Consider the following 23,165-nt stretch of genomic DNA (forward strand, 5'->3'; position numbering starts at 1 on the left):
TGCCCATAGTCCATCGAAATTGTGAACCACTCCAAAGGCATACTGGCTATCTGTTAATATATTTACTCTAAACCCTTCAGAAAGTTCACAAGCTCGAGTTAGCGCGATAATCTCCATGCGGCCTGCGCAAAGTTAAGCAAGATTCTTTTGGTTTCCACAATCGTGCTTAGTGTAGTGATGGCATAAGCAGCAGTGGATGTATCATCCAGAAGTTTGAGGCAGGAGCCATCGCAAAACAGCTCCCCTTGTGGATCATTCAGAGGTGTATCATTTAAATCAATCCTGCCTTTTGTTTCATGCTCTGTAGTATAGAGGCAGTCATGTGACATTTCGTCACTGCAAACAGTTTCTTGCAGAAGAGGCAATAATTCATCCGGATTCAATACGTAATACCTCTTCATTTGAATATGCGGTGCAAAGAGGATCAGTTTGTATCTTGTTAATCGTGCGGATGTAAAGTGTTGCATTTGCGTTCTGTTTAATAGAACGTCTACAGAGTGGGCTACCATCACGATTAAAGAGTGATCTAAAACCATAACCTCACATTGTTTTACAGATGCAGCAGCGACAGCTCTCAAACATCTCAGCAAAGTGCATGCAACAAGATCAAGTGTGGAGGAAAAATTACCGCACAGTCTATTCTTCCCCACATGTTCCTGCATTAACAAAGCCAAAGCACATCCATCAAATTCATGCACATACAGAACAAAGGCCTTGTCATAATTTGGTGTGCCCAAAACTGGTGCTGAACACAGTGCAGTCTTGAGCAGATCAAAAGCTTTCTGGTGTTCCAAGTTCCATGGTAATGGCAAAGAAATGCCCTTCTTTGACAATGCCAACATTGGTTTTATCACTAGTGAAAAATTAGGGATCCACTGTCTACAGTAAGAAGCCATTCCTATCAAGGCTCTGACCTCTTTCTGTGTATTTGGGAAAGACATGCTAGAGATGCTTTTTATCCATTCAGGTGTCAATCTTCTTCCCTCCTTTGACAGGAGATAGCCTAGATAGGCGACCTCCTGTCGACAATACTGAAACTTTTTAATGAAGCTTTATGCCCATGCACTGCTAGATGAATAAGCAACAACACAGTACATTTTTTGCAAGCAATTTCTGAGTCTGCAGCTAAGAGAAGGTTGTCAACATATTGTAACAATGCACAAGTGGAAGGCAACTCAAGTGTTTCGAGCAGCTCTTGCAAAGCCCTACTATAAATGCTCGGGCTCTACCACACCACACTGAATGCGCCTGATCTCGTCTGATCTCAGAAGCTAACCAGTGCCAGGCCTAGTTAGTACCTGGATGGGAGACCGCCTGGGAATACCAGGTGCTGTAGGCTTTTCATTTTTTTTTTACAAGAACAGAGAGTAATCACTAAATGGAGAAGAGAGTCGAGGTGGGAAGAGAGTATGAAGGAGGAGGTAGAAGAGAAGAAGAAAGGGATGAGTACTCAAAGGATGGGAACCCACAGCACAACAATGAATTATCGAATGGGGGAGGTGAAGGAATGCACGGATTAGGAGCTTGGAAGCTCTGAAAAGCCAAATATTCGGATGCATCTGGCCTGATATTACAATACTTGTTTGAGGAAGGAGGGCCGGTTTCACTGACTAGGAGGAAAATATTGGAGTTATTCGAAGAAATCCCTGAAATAAGACTAATTACACCTGCAGATATACAACTTGTAGACTTCATTCATGGGTGGAGGTATGATTATGCCCCTGGGAAAAAGAAAAAGAAGTGATGGCAGAGAAAAAGGAAACAAGGTGGAATTGGGAAAAATTGCAAAACACAGGAGGGAAACCAAATATATCGAAATGAAAATGGAAAACTGATACGAGTAGCTGAGGTTCTACAAGAAATCAATCGCGCAATTAAGAGCATTAAGCCAACCACTTTAGACCTGCAGGGAGCTTAAAAATCTTAAGTTGTAATTCTAGGGGAAATAAACACTTAATAGGTTACAGTAAGATTTGTGCTGTACTCAAATTGTCAGGTGTTCTGCTTATACAGGAAACATGGCTAACAGAAAAGCCCATATGGGATGGTTATGAAACAGCATGCATCCTGGCAAAGAAAGGAAAGATGGGTAGGCCCAATGGAGGGATAACAATTCTATTCATAAAAGTAAAGGGGATGCAGAAGTTTGAAGAGTGGAATATAGAGGGAAAATACTAGGAACGGGATGGATGAGAACAGTAGGTTATAAGAAAGAGGTAATACTGCTGCTGAACGTTTATAGATCTATGGAAACCAACCTTAGTGGAATAGTGGCTAAATTAGACCTATATTTATACGAATGGCTTAGTAAATATGGTGATGCGAGTATAGTACTTGCTGGGGACTTAAATGCAAGTTGTAACTTGGAGGAAGTGGAAACTATGGATTGTTTTTTGACTGATTACCACAACACAGGAAAGAGTAAAAGAAATAAAGCAGAAGGAGGAATGTGGATGAGTTGGTCTGCGGGCTGGGGACTACAACAGCTTGAAAATGAGAGAGCAACCTGGTCTGCAAGAGGGGCAAAATCTGAAATTGATTTAATATTCTTGTCAGTTAATGTCATTGGAAAATTCAAAAACTTCCAAGTGAAAGAAACAAGGGCGAGTGACCATGCAATGTTATCACTGGAAATTGGCATAATAACAACCTCAATAGGATAAATAAGAATCTGAGGAATTTAAGTGTGAATGTTAGAGGTAATCGAGTGCGGTGGTCTGAAAAGAAAGTGAATGACTTCAATATGTGTATGCTAACTGAATTCAAGGCCTGTAAATTAGAAGATAAGATTGTGAGAAACTCTGTAAAGGGCTTCCCTGAATACTTGCAAATAGTACTTGAGGGTAACCATACTTCTCAGGATATCCTAAATAAAAAACACAAGCACGAATATTCTATTGAAATAAGAACAAAAATAGTTCATTAAGAAGGGAGATAAGGAAAACTGTTAAGAGTACTGAAAGAGTAATGATAAAGCAGAAATAATCAGGAAATTAAAGCAATAGTACAATAACTGGTTAAAACTGGAACACTTCCGAATATTTCAGGTAGACGGAGAAAAGATGTTAGAAAGCTTACAGGGAAAAAATACTAGGACCTTCTTGGATCTGATCAATAAAAAAGAAGAATAACCGGAGTAAAACGACAAACCCTATACCGGAGGACATTTGGATAAAATATATTAAACAAATATTTACACCTGAAAATGTGGTAGTATACGCGCAGAAAATAGTAAAATGGGATTTAGAATTAACAACTGATCAAATTGAGGAAAAGATAAAGAAATCTAATCCCTCTAGAGCCCCGGGACCAAATAAACTAACAAACAATGTCTTGAAGAAAGCCTCTCATCTATGGGCTAAGATTTTATACATCCAATACCAATATACCAAAGACATAAAAGAATCACAATCAATCCCAGATTCATGGAAATTATCATACATGGTACCAATCTTTAAAAGGGGTTCGAGGATAGAACCAGAAAAGTACAGAACCCTAAGTATAATGGATGCAGATTCAAAAATATTATTTTCCCTTATACTAGAAAGAATGAATGATTGGATAGAAGAAAACAATATCCTAGATCCTACAATAATAGGATTCCGTAAAAATATGGGGACTGACTGTGGAGGTCTTTTAATAAAATGTTTACAGACCTTAGCTTGGAAATCCAGAGATACGCCGATCTATGTTGCATCTATGGATCTAAGCAAAGCTTTTGACTGCGTGAATAGAAACTTATTGTGGCAGAGGCTGGATAGCTACGGAATCCCTAAGGGTCTGTTGAGTATCATCATATTTTTGCACAATGAATCTAAAATACAAATAAGATTAGACTCAGAAGGACTCCTTTCAAGAGAATGTATCATTGAGAATGGAACTAGGCAAGGATGTATACTGGGCCCTACTTTGTACATCCTGTATGTTGCAGGAGTAGGCAAAGCGTTGGAAACATCAGTATTAGTTTCCCCTAAGATCAGGAATTTGAAAATGAGTTGGGTAAGTTACGCGGATGACTTCCTTCTCATAGACACTACACCAGTGGGCCTGCAAAGACTTATAACAACTTTTGGTAAATATATGTTGGGAATTCAGTTAAAGATCAATACGAATAAATCAGTGGTAATTAAACTAACAAAAGGAGGGGGGGAAACCGGAAAGACAAATTTTGTGTGGAACTGGGAAAATAAGAAATTGGCAGTTAAAGAAAATTTTCAATTCCTGGGTTAACCGGTAGTGGGGAAGTGTAGTAAAATCTTTTTGGTTAACTACCTCAACTCAAAAGTGAACTGCATGTTAAATCAAATGAAGAGAGTTGATTATAAATATGGCAAATTCTTGATAGAACCAAGAAGAGAATTTTACAAAAGTAAGGTACTCCCAACAATCATGTATGGAAGCGAATTTTGGCCAAAATCAATTGATACAGAATACATAGGCCCTCATTACGACCCTGGCGGAAAGCGACTGACCGGAGCGCCACAGCGTAAATAGCGTTTCCGCCATTGCACGAAGGAGCAAAGTGCGGCCCATTCCGACCCATCGGGCACGAGCACCACGGCATGGCGGAAGTGCAAAGTCCGCGATGGCGGAAATGACCCCAAAACGGCCCACACCGCCGCCGTACGGCGCCCTAGGTGCAATACCGCCACCCCTCTTAGCGGTCACCGCAGTGTGCGCCTACCGGAAAGTACGGTGCCCGGAAATATACGGAAACGGAAGTTAAAACATGGGCCCGGAACGGGAAACATCCCGGCGTACACCTATAAATACACTAAAACCACACAACCACTAAAATCACTACCCTGAAACACACCCCAACCCGTCAACCACCCTAGCGAAACCAAGAAAAATGGGAAAAGTAGCGAAGAAAGCGTGCGACCGCAAGCGGCAGGTCCACTTCTCCCGTGAGGAACTCACCGTGCTAACAGAGACCCTCCAGGAGAATGCTGCCGTCGTCTTCTGCACGCAAATGACCAGGACGGCACTTGCAAACAAGAAGGCCATATGGGCTCTGGTGGCACAGCGGGTAAGTGCGGTGGGGACCGCACCCCGCACCCCACAGCAATGCCGCAAGCGATGGGACGACCTGCGGATACGCGTCCGCAGCATACTCTCTGCCAACCGCAACATTGCCACAGCCACCGGGGGAGGTCCTGAATCACCCATCAAGTTGACCCCCTGGGAAGAAATCTGTGCCTCCACCATCGGAATGGAGAGCATAGAGGGAGTCGGAGGGATGGAGAAAGGAGTGCAGACATCCGAAGATTCAGGTAGGTGGGCCAGATAAAACAATGCCAAATCCACACAGTCCATCCATGTGAAGTACCATGCGTCCACATAGTGCAACAGAAACACATGTCCAGGAGAACGTCCACACACATCGGCCTGCAAGCGCACGTTAAAACCCACAATAAATACATAAATAATTAAAAACCCCTAATACACGCACTACACGTGCAGCAGGCACACCCTAACTGCAGGCTGCCAGACAACTGCACCCTCACTCCACACACAAATCAAAGCACCTCCAAGGCCCCGACCCAAATCACCCTCAGGTACCACCCCAATGCATGTGATACAATGCCATTCCAATTCCCACAGACCCATCAATAACCCTCGCCCTCCTTTACTCCACCACAGGGTCCGATCCAAACGACGAGCTACAGGACACCCCTACCAGCACACCTGCAAAGAGGGCCAAGACCAACGGCCAGAGACCCTCCACCTCAGCTGCACGCATCAAGACACGGCAGCAGCACAAATCAGGTGGCAGCACAGAGGAGGGAACATCAACAGGCACCCCAGCAGCCAGCATGCCCACAACACCACCACCACAGGTCCCCCCAATGGATGCCACAGAAGGCACTGCCTCTGGTGGCAGCAGCACCATAGGTGACACCCCATTGATGGCAGCATGCTCGGACACAGAAAACGGGGATGCCGAAGTCAGATCCATCCATGACCTGTCCCAATCCCCCTGTCTGTTCCATCCCGTACAACATGAGGATACCACGCAGGGGCACCCACCAGACGACGACTGGCCATCCCCCACAAGCCCTGTGGCAAGGCAACATGAGGACAACAGCCCCTCTGTGACACCCCCGCAAATGGCCATGGCCCAGCAGAGGCAACAGTCCCTCGACCAGTTGATCGAACAACAGCAGCAACTGGCCACACTCCTCAAGGACCATGCCGATGAATGTGGGGGCACTAAGGCAGACATAGAAACATCAACTGAGACACTTAGGGCAGAAATGGAGAGAGGTACAGAGACGCTAAGGGCACAAATTGAGAGAAGCACCGAGAGCCTGAGGGGGGAACTGCATGCGACGTCCAAAGACGTATGTGCCGAACTTGCCGCAGTGCGCCGTGTGCTCACTGAGCTCTCGCAAACCCTTAGGGACATGCATGGACGTGAGCAGGCAGACACATCATCCGTTGCAAGTTCCGTCCAGGGCAGCCCCCAACGTAGATCTGGAAGGAACCTGCGCTCCACAGGCAGGGGTGCCCCTGATACCCGCAGAGGGGGCATGCAATAGCGACAGCCCACTGACAATGAGCATCTTTGGACACTGGTGTTCGGGGGGGAGGTAGGAGGGTGGAGGGGGTGTGTTGGGCTCACTTGGGTGGCGGGTCGATAGGGTGTTCAACATGATATCACATATGCCATAAAAAGTGCACGATCAACCAATGAGAAGTGTGGACATTGATCTTTGTGTACTAGGCCATCATAGGCGTACAGTCCATATTGTGCATGTCCCAGACACACGCAGTGCCACGAGTCCCGTGTCCATGTATCAGCCACCAGGCGTGAGTGCTAGAAGCATACATCAATGAGATGCTGACGAATGTCACGGGCCTCCGGTGCCTCGCAGACTCCATGAGGTGCTGCCACATCCCCACCCTCATCATGACCATCATCAGGTGCTTGCAGTTCTGCGTCAGGGGGCATGGGCACATTTCTACGTACGCACATGTTGTGGAGCATGACACATGCCATCACCATCTTTGCAACCTTCTCATGGCGGTACAGGAGTGCCCCGCCAGACCTGCTGAGGCAGCGGAAACGGGTCTTCAGTAGGCCGAATGCCTGTTCAATGACTACACGGGTACGTGAGTGGGCATGGTTGTAGTCCTCCTCATGCTGGTCCCGTGGGTTCCGGACTGGTGTGAGGAGCCATCTCTTCAGTGGATATCCAGCATCACCTGTATGTGGACGAGAAACGTATGATGTGGAATGCCATTGATACGTACGCACACCCCCCCCCCCTTCCTGGCAGGTCAATGCCAATTCACATACCCCACATCATCATGCATGTGATGAGACTCACCGAGTAGCCAGGATCTGTTCCCTGTGTGTCGCTCCATGTAGCGTGGTATTGTAGAGTTCCTCAAGACCATAGAATCATGGGTTGATCCAGGGAATCGGGCACAACAATGTGTAATGATCCTGTTGGAGTCACACACCATCTGTACATTCAGGGAATGAAATTGTTTTCGGTTGCGGTACTGGGCCTCCATGGCATGTGGGACGACCAATTCCACATGGGTGCAGTCGATGGCACCAATGCAACCCGGTATGCCGGCAAGTGCATGGAATCCCACTTTTGTGTTGGTTATTTCCTGCTCCGAGCGTGGTAGAGAGATGTAGTCGTCTGCGTGCTTCAGGAGGGCATCGAGCACTTGCAATAGTGTCCGTGAGAACAGTGGCTGAGAAATGCCATGCAACTGTCCGACTGTGTGCTGGTAGGTGCCTGTGGCCAGGAAGTGGAGTACAGACACCACCTTCAGTAGGGGTGGGATGGCGGTTGGGCTATCTATCATGCAGACAAGGTCAGCCTGTGTCATGTCCACAATGGCGGTTATGGTGTCCCGGTCCAGACGGTAGAGGGTGTGGATCTGCTCATCAGTGAGGTTGAACGGATGTGCTCGGAGGCGTGGGATTGCGGGCTGCCTGCGTGGTGGTAGTGGCTGTGCTGGCAGCCCTTGCTGGCCCTGCCTTGGCCTCCTCCTCCTCCTGCGTCTCCTCCGTGCGGCTGGTTGTAGTTGGTGTTCGTCTTCTTCTTGGAGTCGGAGCGCTTGCAGTGCTATCAGGTCCCCCAGGGCCAACATCGCGAGTCCTGCCGGTAGCATTTCGGTGTGGTTGTGGGAGGAGACTGGCTGTGCAATTTATGTGTTTTCAGGCTGTATGGCCTCCACCTGTGGTGATTGATTCCACCTGTGCAAACTGCTCTCCCCTTTGGCCGAGCACGTCCCGCGCACAACGCTGCAATTCGGGGAATTGTATCTTGCTATTGCAATCATGTATTTGTACCCGATGGCCGTGTAAGATTGGTTGATATGTTCATTCTGCTGTGGTCCCATTGTTTCACATGCATTCATTGCAGTCGCGAACAGACTTGTGAAGGGTCACTGGAACGTAGTACTCGAGTAACGGTGGACCCTCATGCATCACTGCACCGAGGTTCAACGACGGGCGGGGCGTCCCATTCGTGGGTGAAGGCAGTTGCCATTTTCACACACAGCCGCACTCGATGGAATAATTAGTGATTTCAAACGGCCACAGATGCCTTTTCGACGTGATGTTGCAAATGAGGAATTCGAGGGGCGGCGCTTTCGGTTTCCAGCTAGCGGCGAGGAGATGCCCACAGGTCTGACTGCAAATGTAACGTTCTATTGTTCTATGTCCTTGAGACAGGGCCCATGGCGAGGGAGCAATGATTGATATGAATAGTTTGGGATGCGCAATAGCTACGTGGGCGATGAGGCCGTCCGTTCCCAATAACATGTTACTTCACAACACTGGAATTACGGGCTGGGGCACTGTGGATTTAGCAGGCTGCATAACGCACGGACTCAATGGATGTTTCTAATGTTATGTGAGTAATTATTCAGGCATTTTGATCCCGGGATGAGGGAATGATGGATGGATGCATGGGCAGGTGATTTGATACAGAGTTTGCCATGTACAGGGCTTCTTGGGATCTATCCGCCTCCCCTACGCTATGTGATGCAGGGCTGCCATTGTGGGACCATCGTCCATCTGGCCTTGTTGAGCCCTCCCTGTCTCGAGGCGCCCTCAGACACTTGTGTCCATGCACGTTAACATTCCCATCTGATGGAATCTGTTTTGACAGACGCATGCACAGGTACACTCGTTTGTGATGGTGTTTGCACCTCGATATAGATGGTTATGAGTCGCAAGTGGTTTTGGGGTGGTGATGATCCTTTTGGTTGGGCTAGCATGCATATGGCTGTGGATTTCGTGTGATCATTGAAGTGAGTAGTTGGAATGTAGTTCTGATGGCCATTCTGTTCTTTTTCTTTTCTTTTGGTTGACAGGTATCTCCTCCCCTTTTGCCACTGCCATCTGTATGCCACTCCTGCAGATGGATTTTACTCCCGACACCTGCTGCTTCGTGTTAATCAGTGGAGCAGCATTATGATCTTATGGGACGATCGCCAATGGGCCACATGCCCTTACGCAGTACTGGTGGCTCGGAGCAACATTTCGGCCTTTCAGCTGGACTAGTGCCTCCCCATTGGGACGGCCCTGCGGTTCTGTGCGCTTCCATGTTGCCTTTTCGTACGTGATTGTGGCTCTGTGTACCATGGGGGAACAGGGCGACACACAGGTAGTGGCTGGTCATTTCTTGCGGAAGCAGCCCACAATGGTGATTGGTGTTTTGGAGTTCATGGCCTGATGGCTGTATGGGCTTGGTGATTTTGATGTGCATAAAATTTCTATTCGGATTTGGCCCGTGTAGCGTTTTTCTTTGCAAGTGATGTGGCATATGCCAATTTGGGGGGCGATGTATTGTGAGGAGATCTGCATCGGGTTCCGGCTTCGGGGTTTAGTTGCGTGGTACTGTACTGGCCGCGTTTGCCTACGAAGCCCAGTGAGGTCAGGGATGGGGGCTGCCAATATGACAGTTTGAATGTTGTCATGCTCAGGGGCGGGGGATTGGGTTTTGTGTAACAGATGCCGGTCAGCCAGGTGGACTGGTGGAATGATGTGATTTTCGGAATATTGCTGGTCACAGGTGCCTGTGTTTGCGTGCGTTTCTTGGTGGGGGACTGTGGTCATGTCCATTGGGATGGCTTCTGTATTCGTGCCATCTGTGCCCTGCAGCTCCCATTGGCCCCTGTTGTGTTTCTTTTGTTCGTTGGCATGCATGGGTGACTTGTACATTTCAATGGTTGCATTGTGGCTTCATTGCACCTACGGGGAGTTGTACTTTGTGGGCAGGGAGCGGTGTACAGGCACTCAGTGGGGCCGTTTACGGTTGATTCGCGATGCCGTACTTCTCGCCATGGCGGAATGGTACATTACGCCATGCCTGATGGCGTTAGGTACATGTCCGCTAGGGTCGGAATTGGCGTACCGTTGCACCATGGTGGTGTTTGCGGTTTGGCATGGCGCGCGCGCGCGTGCTTGGTGCAGTTAGCGTTGGCGTTCACTACGGTGTCGCTAATGGCTTCGTACTTTGCGGTGACGGGTCATAGTCGCACCGAGCGCTATTCGATGGCGGTATTGCATTTCCGCCATCGTTTTTCGATTTCCGCCAGGGTCGTAATGAGGGCCATAGTGTTGAAAGCAGAATTTGGAGATCAATACTGTATATTTTTCCTAAATGTATCCAATCGAGGTAATAAGGTATGAATTGGGCATACAATCACTTGTTTGCATGATTCAGTGGAAGAAATTATGCCTCTTGAGTAAATGTGAATTCTCCAAGAAGGAACATTGTACCATCAGCTGAGAGTGAATGACACAGATGGGTTTATCACAAATGTACGGATGGAATGTGAAACTGTTCTTCAGGGTATAGGTATGACAATGGAACTAATGGGAAAAAACCCAAATATGGTAAAGTAAAAACATAAGGTGAATGATTGGGAAAAAAATCGATTTATAATTTGTGACATAAAATTATATGCGCAAGTATTGACAGCAGGTTGAGGAGTTACTGAACTGGAACATTATTTAAAGAAATTCCCAAGTAAAAAAAGAATTGGCTTTATGAGATTTTGAATGAATGTTTTGTCGACTAATCAAATAAAAAGTAAAAGGTTTAGACAAGTTGGTGACTTTGGGACATGTAGATTCTGTAAAGATAAGGAAGAGCTGGAAACTTTATGTCATCTAATGTCGGAATGTCCAGAGTTTCCCCTTGGAAAAGGTGCTCAATGTACTGTACTTGTTGGCCACTGGTTCATTTCAGCAGACAAGTGCCATAGTGGGGGGGGGGGGTGTCACAGGCCACGCAGTCACGCTGCCTACACTAGGTTTTGGCCATCATGACTGCACGCTCTTCAGTCCGCAGGCACATATACATGCCCAGAACACCTGGAGAAAGGCAGGCTGCCGTCCAGGATTTTTACGGGGTGGCACACTTCCCCAAAGTGCTAGGTGCCATTGATTGCACCCATGTGGCTCTACGTCCTCCCAGGGCAACTGAGCACATCTATAGAAACCGCAAGCACTGGCATTCCATCAACGTGCAGGTAGTATGTGATGCCAAGGGAATCATCACCTCAGTATATGCCAACTATCCAGGGTCCACCCATGACAGTTTCATTTACAGAATGTCACCCCTAAACCGGGACCTAGAAGCTGGGCGGCATGGCGATACATGGCTGCTTGGTGAGTATAAATGCCTCTGCACATGCATGCATGTCAGATACTGAGTAATGTCACAACCTCACTAATGATACCCATCATCACCTCCCCAGGGGACAGTGCCTACCCTCTGAGCACCCACATGATGACGCCAATTCGGAACCCCACCACACCACCCGAGGTAAGATACAACACAGCCCATATTGCAACCTGGGGCATAGTGGAGCGCACATTTGGAGTGCTCAAGTCACGCTTTCGCCCCCTTGACCGCTCTGGTGGGCAGCTGCTATACGCACCCACAGTAGTGTGCAGGATCATAGTGGCAGCATGTGTCCTGCACAACGTTGCAACCCGCCGGGGCCTGCCGGTGGACATGGTGGTGCCCCCACATCCCCAACCACATGCATGGCCGCTGCACATGGGAGGGGAAAGGGCACGTGGTGAGGCAGCCCGTACACAGCTGGTGGCTAATTACTTCACCTAAAATCACACCCCTGTGGAGTGCACACAGCCCTGCACATACCAGCTGACAATCAATGATGATGACATAAGGGACAGTCAACTGTCACAACCATACCAGCCTGAGATTGGTCACCTGGAAGTGTTACATTGTGTGCATCCCTACCTACCAAAAGACAACCAATGCTGTGTCACAAAAAGACACACATTTATGCTGCATGAATGACTACCCCCTTGCAAAATACAACATGAAAATAGTGCCATGTCACCCAACCCCTCCCCATCTCCGCTACCCAACACACCATGGCATGTCATGCAATGTGAAAGCAAACAAAGTAATGCACAACACATGACACAAGTGTCACAAAGTGCACTGTCCCAAATGGAAACAGGCCACAGACAATATGCTCCCAGTAATCAATAACAAACAGCACACATGACCAAATACTCACCAGCAGCACAATACAGCAACACAGGATGAACATTGTCTCGTGCAGAAGGGATGTGGCCTAGCAGTTCGGGCTGGACTGCCCCTTTTGGGGTGGGGCCAAGCCTGATTTGCATATGGTCTTTCCCTTCTGTAATGGCTTGGCAGGCGAAGAACGGTGGTCTGGAGGGTTGCCCAGAGCATTGCCAGTGGTTAAGATTAATTCTAAACCTTCCAGCCATCACCTCTTTGTTTTTGCTATGTCACCCCGAGTGGGACGGGTATGCCCAGACGTGGGTCCCGTGCCTGCTGGGCCTAGAGACCCAAGCTACTCCTCACTGATGAGCCCCAACAAGGGCGAAACATGTTTGGGGATGCTTGTGGTCTCGTGCAGAAGGGATGTGGCCTAGCAGTTCGGGCTGGACTGCCCCTTTTGGGGTGGGGCCAAGCCTGATTTGCATATGGTCTTTCCCTTCTGTAATGGCTTGGCAGGCGAAGAACGGTGGTCTGGAGGGTTGCCCAGAGCATTGCCAGTGGTTAAGATTAATTCTAAACCTTCCAGCCATCACCTCTTTGTTTTTGCTATGTCACCCCGAGTGGGACGGGTATGCCCAGACGTGGGTCCCGTGCCTGCTGGGCCTAGAGACCCAAGCTACTCCTCACTGATGAGCCCCAACAAGGGCAAAACATGTTTGGGGATGCTTGTGGTCTCGTGCAGAAGGGATGTGGCCTAGCAGTTCGGGCTGGACTGCCCCTTTTGGGGTGGGGCCAAGCCTGATTTGCATATGGTCTTTCCCTTCTGTAATGGCTTGGCAGGCGAAGAACGGTGGTCTGGAGGGTTGCCCAGAGCATTGCCAGTGGTTAAGATTAATTCTAAACCTTCCAGCCATCACCTCTTTGTTTTTGCTATGTCACCCCGAGTGGGACGGGTATGCCCAGACGTGGGTCCCGTGCCTGCTGGGCCTAGAGACCCAAGCTACTCCTCACTGATGAGCCCCAACAAGGGCGAAACATGTTTGGGGATGCTTGTGGTCTCGTGCAGAAGGGATGTGGCCTAGCAGTTCGGGCTGGACTGCCCCTTTTGGGGTGGGGCCAAGCCTGATTTGCCTATGGTCTTTCCCTTCTGTAATGGCTTGGCAGGCGAAGAACGGTGGTCTGGAGGGTTGCCCAGAGCATTGCCAGTGGTTAAGATTAATTCTAAACCTTCCAGCCATCACCTCTTTGTTTTTGCTATGTCACCCCGAGTGGGACGGGTATGCCCAGACGTGGGTCCCGTGCCTGCTGGGCCTAGAGACCCAAGCTACTCCTCACTGATGAGCCCCAACAAGGGCGAAACATGTTTGGGGATGCTTGTGGTCTCGTGCAGAAGGGATGTGGCCTAGCAGTTCGGGCTGGACTGCCCCTTTTGGGGTGGGGCCAAGCCTGATTTGCATATGGTCTTTCCCTTCTGTAATGGCTTGGCAGGCGAAGAACGGTGGTCTGGAGGGTTGCCCAGAGCATTGCCAGTGGTTAAGATTAATTCTAAACCTTCCAGCCATCACCTCTTTGTTTTTGCTATGTCACCCCGAGTGGGACGGGTATGCCCAGACGTGGGTCCCGTGCCTGCTGGGCCTAGAGACCCAAGCTACTCCTCACTGATGAGCCCCAACAAGGGCGAAACATGTTTGGGGATGCTTGTGGTCTCGTGCAGAAGGGATGTGGCCTAGCAGTTCGGGCTGGACTGCCCCTTTTGGGGTGGGGCCAAGCCTGATTTGCATATGGTCTTTCCCTTCTGTAATGGCTTGGCAGGCGAAGAACGGTGGTCTGGAGGGTTGCCCAGAGCATTGCCAGTGGTTAAGATTAATTCTAAACCTTCCAGCCATCACCTCTTTGTTTTTGCTATGTCACCCCGAGTGGGACGGGTATGCCCAGACGTGGGTCCCGTGCCTGCTGGGCCTAGAGACCCAAGCTACTCCTCACTGATGAGCCCCAACAAGGGCGAAACATGTTTGGGGATGCTTGTGGTCTCGTGCAGAAGGGATGTGGCCTAGCAGTTCGGGCTGGACTGCCCCTTTTGGGGTGGGGCCAAGCCTGATTTGCATATGGTCTTTCCCTTCTGTAATGGCTTGGCAGGCGAAGAACGGTGGTCTGGAGGGTTGCCCAGAGCATTGCCAGTGGTTAAGATTAATTCTAAACCTTCCAGCCATCACCTCTTTGTTTTTGCTATGTCACCCCGAGTGGGACGGGTATGCCCAGACGTGGGTCCCGTGCCTGCTGGGCCTAGAGACCCAAGCTACTCCTCACTGATGAGCCCCAACAAGGGCGAAACATGTTTGGGGATGCTTGTGGTCTCGTGCAGAAGGGATGTGGCCTAGCAGTTCGGGCTGGACTGCCCCTTTTGGGGTGGGGCCAAGCCTGATTTGCATATGGTCTTTCCCTTCTGTAATGGCTTGGCAGGCGAAGAACGGTGGTCTGGAGGGTTGCCCAGAGCATTGCCAGTGGTTAAGATTAATTCTAAACCTTCCAGCCATCACCTCTTTGTTTTTGCTATGTCACCCCGAGTGGGACGGGTATGCCCAGACGTGGGTCCCGTGCCTGCTGGGCCTAGAGACCCAAGCTACTCCTCACTGATGAGCCCCAACAAGGGCGAAACATGTTTGGGGATGCTTGTGGTCTCGTGCAGAAGGGATGTGGCCTAGCAGTTCGGGCTGGACTGCCCCTTTTAGGGTGGGGCCAAGCCTGATTTGCATATGGTCTTTCCCTTCTGTAATGGCTTGGCAGGCGAAGAACGGTGGTCTGGAGGGTTGCCCAGAGCATTGCCAGTGGTTAAGATTAATTCTAAACCTTCCAGCCATCACCTCTTTGTTTTTGCTATGTCACCCCGAGTGGGACGGGTATGCCCAGACGTGGGTCCCGTGCCTGCTGGGCCTAGAGACCCAAGCTACTCCTCACTGATGAGCCCCAACAAGGGCGAAACATGTTTGGGGATGCTTGTGGTCTCGTGCAGAAGGGATGTGGCCTAGCAGTTCGGGCTGGACTGCCCCTTTTGGGGTGGGGCCAAGCCTGATTTGCATATGGTCTTTCCCTTCTGTAATGGCTTGGCAGGCGAAGAACGGTGGTCTGGAGGGTTGCCCAGAGCATTGCCAGTGGTTAAGATTAATTCTAAATCTTCCAGCCATCACCTCTTTGTTTTTGCTATGTCACCCCGAGTGGGACGGGTATGCCCAGACGTGGGTCCCGTGCCTGCTGGGCCTAGAGACCCAAGCTACTCCTCACTGATGAGCCCCAACAAGGGCGAAACATGTTTGGGGATGCTTGTGGTCTCGTGCAGAAGGGATGTGGCCTAGCAGTTCGGGCTGGACTGCCCCTTTTGGGGTGGGGCCAAGCCTGATTTGCATATGGTCTTTCCCTTCTGTAATGGCTTGGCAGGCGAAGAACGGAGGTCTGGAGGGTTGCCCAGAGCATTGCCAGTGGTTAAGATTAATTCTAAACCTTCCAGCCATCACCTCTTTGTTTTTGCTATGTCACCCCGAGTGGGACGGGTATGCCCAGACGTGGGTCCCGTGCCTGCTGGGCCTAGAGACCCAAGCTACTCCTCACTGATGAGCCCCAACAAGGGCGAAACATGTTTGGGGATGCTTGTGGTCTCGTGCAGAAGGGATGTGGCCTAGCAGTTCGGGCTGGACTGCCCCTTTTGGGGTGGGGCCAAGCCTGATTTGCATATGGTCTTTCCCTTCTGTAATGGTTTGGCAGGCGAAGAACGGTGGTCTGGAGGGTTGCCCAGAGCATTGCCAGTGGTTAAGATTAATTCTAAACCTTCCAGCCATCACCTCTTTGTTTTTGCTATGTCACCCCGAGTGGGACGGGTATGCCCAGACGTGGGTCCCGTGCCTGCTGGGCCTAGAGACCCAAGCTACTCCTCACTGATGAGCCCCAACAAGGGCGAAACATGTTTGGGGATGCTTGTGGTCTCGTGCAGAAGGGATGTGGCCTAGCAGTTCGGGCTGGACTGCCCCTTTTGGGGTGGGGCCAAGCCTGATTTGCATATGGTCTTTCCCTTCTGTAATGGCTTGGCAGGCGAAGAACGGTGGTCTGGAGGGTTGCCCAGAGCATTGCCAGTGGTTAAGATTAATTCTAAACCTTCCAGCCATCACCTCTTTGTTTTTGCTATGTCACCCCGAGTGGGACGGGTATGCCCAGACGTGGGTCCCGTGCCTGCTGGGCCTAGAGACCCAAGCTACTCCTCACTGATGAGCCCCAACAAGGGCGAAACATGTTTGGGGATGCTTGTGGTCTCGTGCAGAAGGGATGTGGCCTAGCAGTTCGGGCTGGACTGCCCCTTTTGGGGTGGGGCCAAGCCTGATTTGCATATGGTCTTTCCCTTCTGTAATGGCTTGGCAGGCGAAGAACGGTGGTCTGGAGGGTTGCCCAGAGCATTGCCAGTGGTTAAGATTAATTCTAAACCTTCCAGCCATCACCTCTTTGTTTTTGCTATGTCACCCCGAGTGGGACGGGTATGCCCAGACGTGGGTCCCGTGCCAGCTGGGCCTAGAGACCCAAGCTACTCCTCACTGATGAGCCCCAACAAGGGCGAAACATGTTTGGGGATGCTTGTGGTCTCGTGCAGAAGGGATGTGGCCTAGCAGTTCGGGCTGGACTGCCCCTTTTGGGGTGGGGCCAAGCCTGATTTGCATATGGTCTTTCCCTTCTGTAATGGCTTGGCAGGCGAAGAACGGTGGTCTGGAGGGTTGCCCAGAGCATTGCCAGTGGTTAAGATTAATTCTAAACCTTCCAGCCATCACCTCTTTGTTTTTGCTATGTCACCCCGAGTGGGACGGGTATGCCCAGACGTGGGTCCCGTGCCTGCTGGGCCTAGAGACCCTAACTACTCCTCACTGATGAGCCCCAACAAGGGCGAAACATGTTTGGGGATGCTTGTGGTCTCGTGCAGAAGGGATGTGGCCTAGCAGTTCGGGCTGGACTGCCCCTTTTGGGGTGGGGCCAAGCCTGATTTGCATATGGTCTTTCCCTTCTGTAATGGCTTGGCAGGTGAAGAACGGTGGTCTGGAGGGTTGCCCAGAGCATTGCCAGTGGTTAAGATTAATTCTAAACCTTCCAGCCATCACCTCTTTGTTTTTGCTATGTCACCCCGCGTGGGACGGGTATGCCTAGACGTGGGTCCCGTGCCTGCTGGGCCTAGAGACCCAAGCTACTCCTCACTGATGAGCCCCAACAAGGGCGAAACATGTTTGGGGATGCTTGTGGTCTCGTGCAGAAGGGATGTGGCCTAGCAGTTCGGGCTGGACTGCCCCTTTTGGGGTGGGGCCAAGCCTGATTTGCATATGGTCTTTCCCTTCTGTAATGGCTTGGCAGGCGAAGAACGGTGGTCTGGAGGGTTGCCCAGAGCATTGCCAGTGGTTAAGATTAATTCTAAACCTTCCAGCCATCACCCCTTGGTTTTTGCTATGTCACCCCGAGTGGGACGGGTATGCCCAGACGTGGGTCCCGTGCCTGCTGGGCCTAGAGACCCAAGCTACTCCTCACTGATGAGCCCCAACAAGGGCGAAACATGTTTGGGGATGCTTGTGGTCTCGTGCAGAAGGGATGTGGCCTAGCAGTTCGGGCTGGACTGCCCCTTTTGGGGTGGGGCCAAGCCTGATTTGCATATGGTCTTTCCCTTCTGTAATGGCTTGGCAGGCGAAGAACGGTGGTCTGGAGGGTTGCCCAGAGCATTGCCAGTGGTTAAGATTAATTCTAAACCTTCCAGCCATCACCTCTTTGTTTTTGCTATGTCACCCCGAGTGGGACGGGTATGCCCAGACGTGGGTCCCGTGCCTGCTGGGCCTAGAGACCCAAGCTACTCCTCACTGATGAGCCCCAACAAGGGCGAAACATGTTTGGGGATGCTTGTGGTCTCGTGCAGAAGGGATGTGGCCTAGCAGTTCGGGCTGGACTGCCCCTTTTGGGGTGGGGCCAAGCCTGATTTGCATATGGTCTTTCCCTTCTGTAATGGCTTGGCAGGCGAAGAACGGTGGTCTGGAGGGTTGCCCAGAGCATTGCCAGTGGTTAAGATTAATTCTAAACCTTCCAGCCATCACCTCTTTGTTTTTGCATTGCCAAAATATGACAGTACAAAATCAAAGTAGTGCAAATCTTACAACCTGAATAAGCCAGCATATCGACCCCTTCCAAATGCAGAGTGTTGCTGTCAGGCAAATGTGTCAGTGTACTGCATACAACATGAACTGCATCTGTAAAGGAGACGGCCTTGTGAAGAAATGAAGAAGGTACCTGTGAACAAGGAGGAAGACATGGATGCACAAGCACATATCAATACACCATGCAGTGTTCAATACAACAACAATCCCCACTAGGGATGTACACACAGTTTTGAATACAGACTGCCCACACAGCTCATGAGAGCCCAATGTCACTGTGTAAGTTACTGTCACCTGGTCACACCCTTTGCAAGCCCATGGAAAGGGGAAGCAGGAGGGGTGTGGGTGTCAGGAACCCAAGCATCTAACCCAAACACAGGACAAGCCTGCATGTGCCCAGCTGGAATACACAGTGGATGCCCACGGGAGCCACACAAGGCAACACAATGTAAAAAAAAATAAAAAAATAAAAAAATGGCCATGTGGGTGGTTCGAGGGTTCGAGGACAGGATGCACACCAACACCCACTTGCGTGGATGTTGCGAGAAAAAAAAATCCTCCATGGGCTCATGGCCTGCACGGCTACGCCAATGTGGGAGAACTGCTGTCGCTCTCTTCACCCTCTGCTGCTGCATCAGGAGGTGGTGGTGCTATGGGAGGCAGCCCACGCAAAGCCCAAGTATGGTCCTCCATGGCAGCAAGCATGCGGGTGTTGAAGGTCTGATTCTGGGGGATGATAGTACGGAGATCCCCATGCAGCACCTCACGGGTTGCCTGCATTTCTGCACGCATGACCTCGCGTGATGCCCGGATCTCCTCCTGAGTTGCCTGCAGCTCAGCTGAGAGCGAACATGTGAGCTGCTCCAGCTGCTGTTCTGACCTTAAATTTCGGGAAGCCTCAAGTTCACTTAGAGTCTGCCTGAGGAACTGGAGTTCTAACCTCAGGGCTTCTCTGTGGCCCTGTGACTCTACAGAAATGGCTTCCTACAGAGTCTCCAGTGCCGCCCGTCGGTCCCTGTTGGACGCCAACATGTCTTCCCTGTGTGATTGGCAAATGGAATCTGTTGCCTGCTGTTGTTGCTCCATCTGCTTTTCAGGGGGGAGAATGGAAGTGGCCACCCTCTCCATTGCCTGAGCCATCATTTCAACCGATGCTCCCTGTTGTGCTGCTATACTGTACATGGAGTTTTCTCATACAGTATTGCCTGGTGGCGTACGGCCACCGTGTCGGTGGGCACCACACCTGTTTGGGGCAAGGCGATCTGCACCTTACTGTGCTGGCACTGCCTGAGGCTGCAGGACTGCATTTCCTCTCTGATCTGCTGGCCCAGGAACAGGATCAGATGTTGTGGAGTGTGACCCTGCATCCGTAACCGCCAAAGGCGGATTTACCAACACTGACATCCCCATAGAGGGTTCTACCCCTGGTGCAGGTGGGTTGGACAGAACAGAATCCCTGCCAGAAACACTGACCTACGACAGTACATAAGTCACATCATCCGATTCAGCACCTGAATCATGGAGGTCTGGGGAGGTGCAACCAGAGACACCCCTGGACAGTATTGTCTGCAGTAAGATTGGGTTTTCACCCACCACCACACCACATCCTCCACTGGTGCCCGGTCGTGGCTGAGATTCCTCCTGGGTCTGTCAATGAGTTGGAAGGGGAGGCAAAAAGCAGACACTGAGGACACCAAGATGGGAAAGCAACACATTTGCTGCATGCTGGGTAGCACTGGCATCACACATTAGCCTGTGAGTGGCATGTCCAATACACATACATGACACATGCCAGCACATAGATGCCATGTAGCATAGCCATGGTACATTTGACAAGTACAGCCTTATGTCAGTGATTGAGTACTGTCACCCATCCATGTGAGATGGACATGATGAGATGAAAAATGCAAAATAGTGTGACAAAATACGCATGTGCCACACACTGCAACTCATCCAGTGTACAATGATACAGTGATGGCATGCAGATGGATACATCAATGGTTGCTCACTTCAACATGACACCAAAAGACTATCATGTTCCACATTCAAACAGGTCCCAAACATTTTTGTGAGCCGGCCCTTACTCAATCAGCCTGAATGGTCTAATCATTCCCATAACAAGGTAATAAATATGGCCCAGTGGGGGGTGTAATCAATGAAAGAAGCATGTCACATATGTGGCATTAGGGCTGAAAAATGCGCTAGAAAAATGGGATAATTGAAACAATCAGGCTGAATGAACACTGAAAAATTCAGAACAATGTTGTTGCAAGATGACAGTTCAAGGGCAACTGCAGTAATGTTGCGCTAATTGGCTACTGTGGTCAGAAGGGATACTGTCATACCCAAATCCAAGGCCGCTGAATGTTTTGGAGGAAGCACATGGGTGACCCATACCACTCAGGACTACACACCCTCACCTGGCACTCAATCTGGACACGTCACTCATGCAACATACACATGGATTAGGCACACATGCATGGGCACTCACCGGACAATGCTTCATAATCTGGTAGGTCTCCCACGCCTTGGATCTGTTCCTCTGTGATGAAGGTTCCAGCAACAGACTCATGTTCAGTGAGTTGGTTGTCCTCTGGTGGAGACCCACCGCCAGTCACCAGAGTAGAGGCATGATTGGAAGCCAGCTTGTTCTTTGATCTGGTTTCAGGTCATTCCACCGCTTGTAGCAATCATCAGCTGTGCGCCTCACAAATCCAAGGGCACTAATGTGGTCCGTGATGGTCTGCCAGTGTGCCCTACGTTGACCAGGTGTGGTCTTGCACCCTGCAGTCACCAACATTTTGCGGCTATGTGCCGACACATAGACCACAAGTGCATCAAGTTCGGCGTCATTAAAGCTAGGCTTCCTTGATGTGCCGGAGTGTGTAGCCGTGTCTGGGGTCTCAGCCTGTAGTGCCAGAGCACCCTTCTTCTTCTTCTTCAAAGGTGTTGCGGATCCTGAGTGGCTTACGCTGCTCTGGTCAGTAGGGGAACAATGACCATAGGTCTTGGTACAGGCATTGGCTGCAGGGTGATGTTGACAGGGCCAACGTCGGTTTGATGGACCTGGACTGACACTGTCCCAGCTGGGAGACTCAGAGCTGGGGTGGATTGAGCTGCAGCTGCCCCTGCAGCCTCCCCACCCTGGCAACTTGGGGCAGCAGATGACATTGCTGCCCCAGGTCCGCATGGCCTGGTGACAGCAACTTTCACTGCCACACGTGGCTTAGACTTGCTGACCTGGAAGTCAGCCTGGTAGTCATCCTGTGTTCAGGTGCCAAAATGGGGCGGTCCAACAAGTGCTGAGCTGGGATGGTGTCAGCTACGTTTCCCATAACCATTGGGTGGGGTCATGGGTGTCCCCGATTGGTCCTCCACACACATGGCTCTAGGGGCACCCTGCAAATCCTGGCCACGTCCCCTACCGCGCGCACCATGCCCACCTTTTGGAGGTCAGCCACCTTTGCCTCCCTTACTGCTTGGTCGCTTCCCAACCATGGCACTGATGTTGTTGTGCGTATTGGAGTTGCAGTAAACAATTGTCCTGGGCAATTGGGGTGAAAGGGGTAGGGTACTAGATGAAATTCGTACCCTAGTGCTCTGGCAAGGCTGTATGTGACCCCTGGGGGAAGATGACGGGTCATGCAACGCACAGGCACCCCAAAAACAAAAGCACACATGCACGCAACCCCTGGTAGACCACATGCGTGGAAAAATAAACCTGCACTACGCTGTGGCACCCATAAACACAAAACTAAGCGTACGTGTGTTACACGCAGTCTACAATGACCTTTGAAGGGGTATGCGACACACGGGGGCAACCACAGTTGGAAAATACGTGCGCGACTCACCGTCTGCCTTGAAAAAGAATGTGAAAAAGACATTGGCAACACCCCCGCCAAAAGAAGAAAAGAACTCAGTCTGAGGAAACAAGGAGTACGAACTGGAAACGTTGTGAAGTAATCGCGTGTGAACCGACAAGAAGTACAAGATATACCCGCTCGCTCTCCACAAAAAGCACGTACAAGGAAATAGCGTGATACTCACACCTTTTAAGCCAGCCCACATGTGAAACGTCACTTATGCACTTATGCGCTAAGGCCCTTTCCTCCAATACCACGGTGACGTGCAGTTTTCTCACGTGCTGATTCACTATGCATCCGTGTTGTGGGCAAGGCCTGCGCGCGTAACGTCACTGACGCGCTTATGCAATAAGGGCCTTTCCTCGGATTTCACGCTGACGTGCAATTTTTTCACGTGCCAAATCACTCTGTATCAAGCTGGCCACGCGAATACACACGGAAGACCACGCTCCTGCCCAAAAGGCCATTTTCCTTCCCCCAAGAGCCCCAAGCACACTCCCACCAGCCATCTGCTGTTGCCTGCCTGCTGCCCACGTGCCCTCCTATTTGGTGCCTGCACGTCAACCATCTGCAGGGGTCCAGTTGCTGTGTCTACCCGTGCTGGAACAGAAGACTCCCGACTGGGATACCATTGCTCCACAGCCCAGCCCCAG

At 50.4% G+C, this 23,165-nt stretch overlaps 1 pseudogene; it reads left to right on the forward strand.

The window, feature by feature from the left end:
* The first annotated feature begins 1,221 nt into the window (after positions 1–1,221).
* LOC138517616 (5S ribosomal RNA) lies at positions 1,222–1,339 on the forward strand (annotated as a pseudogene).
* Positions 1,340–23,165: the final 21,826 nt, after the last annotated feature.

The sequence above is a fragment of the Ambystoma mexicanum genome, chromosome 6q (genome assembly GCF_040938575.1).
Source record: "Ambystoma mexicanum isolate Mex_15411 chromosome 6q, UKY_AmexF1_1, whole genome shotgun sequence".
Lineage (NCBI taxonomy): Eukaryota > Metazoa > Chordata > Amphibia > Caudata > Ambystomatidae > Ambystoma > Ambystoma mexicanum.